This window comes from Myotis davidii, unplaced genomic scaffold (genome assembly GCF_000327345.1).
Source record: "Myotis davidii unplaced genomic scaffold, ASM32734v1 scaffold1111, whole genome shotgun sequence".
In the NCBI taxonomy this organism is placed as follows: Eukaryota; Metazoa; Chordata; class Mammalia; order Chiroptera; family Vespertilionidae; genus Myotis; species Myotis davidii.
This window is the reverse complement of record NW_006283030.1, coordinates 315,829-318,049: the sequence shown is the minus strand read 5'-3', so window position 1 is coordinate 318,049 and position 2,221 is coordinate 315,829.

The window sequence follows — 2,221 nt, the reverse complement described above, 5'->3', positions numbered from 1 at the left end:
CTGTGGCTTTGCTTTGGGATGACATTAAACCTGAAATTCCATCTTCTCTTAAAGTCCAGTAATTCCCATTCTACATTTAAGATTCGGACCAGATCCGATAAGAACCTTTTTTTGACACTTCACTGCCTCCCTGTATAATTATGTCATTTTTGTACTGGCAGATTGCATTTATAATTTTCAGTTAGTGTTTCTCACTATATTGAACTTTTTAAAAGTAGGGACTCAATCTATCTTTTATCATCTGGCCCTGTCATAGTGCCTGGCCTCTAGTAGGTACTTTAAAAATATTCATTATAATCAATTGATTTAAATTGTATGTGTATCTTGGGCAAAGCTATACACCTATGAGCAGTAATTCTCTGAAAGACAAAGAGCTCTGGGTTACTGCAGGTGATCCACATTTTAGAATTGACTGTAATTTTAATAAAATCCTTGAAACTCAATTATTTAAGTGTTATTGATTTTATCAAAGTTACTGTCATATAGTTATTTAGTCAGTGACCCTAAACAAGGCAATTACTTTCATGTGGATCCTGGGAATCTTTTTGGTATTACAAAGGGGGTCTTCATATTCAAAAAGCTTAAGGACCATTATCTTGTACTATAAATCATGGAATGTAGGAACTAATTTTTTCAATTAACCTTATTTTCCTTAAAACACTAGTAATTGGCACTAGGGAGTGATAATAAATAAATATTATACTATGCTATTTCAATTAGTGTTAATTGAACTCTTCTTTTTTGCCAAACCACTAGGTGCTATTAAAGGAACCCAGAGATATAAAAGGTATGTGGACTTGCTCTTGTGAAAACACCTAGTGATGATTTTTGCTTCAGTTATCTGATAAAATCAGGTATTAGTGATTTGGGGGACTTGGATTGTACAAATAGTATCTATTTTACTTGAATGCTATTTCACTTTGTTAGATACATCGTAACCAAAAATCTTAAAAGTAAGTTTTTCATGGTCATGAATATTGTTCATTTGTTATCTGACTAAAAGGAAAGATGTTTCATAGCTAATACAAGTATTCTCAGATAGATATTCAAAGTAAACATCTAAATTTAAGGAGAAGTTTTAGTATTAAGAATTGTACTTAGCCCTAACCGGTTTGGCTCAGTGAATAGAGTGTCGGCCTGAGGACTCAAAAGTCCCAGGTTCGATTCCGGTCAAGGGCATGTACCTTGGTTGCAGGCACATCCCCAGTAGGGAGTGTGCAGTAGGCAACTGATCGATGTTTCTCTTTCATCGATGTTTCCAGCTCTCTATCCCTCTCCCTTCCTCTCTGTAAAAAGTCAATAAAATATATATTTAAAAAAAGAATTGTACTTAAATTTTACTTTTTTCTGAAAAAAATATTCTATGTCTGAAATGAAAGGGATTTTGAAAATACATCAACAAAATATAAAGACAGAAATATGATAGACCCCCTAACATTTGATAAAATGTTATCTAGCATTTAGAAGGAAACTTTATGTGCCAATTAATAAATTCTAAAGAAAATTGTTTGTTTATATGGTTATCTTTAGTACCTGGCATTATGGTTACTACTTTCTCCATAAAAACTTATTTAAAATTTAAGAGTTATTGAATAAAATTAAAGTTATTTAGAAGCAAATAAAAACCCTGCAAAAGTATTTGCTTTCAGCTCTGATATATTAAAAGTAAACCTCAAGTAGATGATGAAATTATTATATACTTTTTATTGATTTAAAATACTTTTCTGATTATAAATATATGTAGTATATGTGAATGTTATAAAATTTTTTAAATGCCAAAAATGTTTTTAAAAACCTGAAATATTATCACCAAAAGATAACCCAATTTATATTTTATTTTACTACCCATATGTGTATTATGTATATCATATTTTTTAAAATGTTTTCCCTTTATTGATTAAGATATTACAAATGTGTCCTTATCCACCCAGTGTCCCCTCATCCCCCCAATCCTGCCCTCATCCTTACCCCCTGTTGTCCACATCCATCGCTTATGCTTATATGGTTGATCTCTCCCCCTCACCCCCACCCTACCCTATCTTCCCTCTGAGTTTTGAGCATCTGATCGATGCTTCTCTGTCTCTACATCTGTTTTTGTTCAGCGGTTTATGTTGCTCATTATAATCCACAAATGAGTGAGAGCATGCAATATTTATCTTCCTCTGACTGGCTTATTTCACTTAGCATAATGCTCTCCAGCTCCACCCATGCTGTTGCAAAT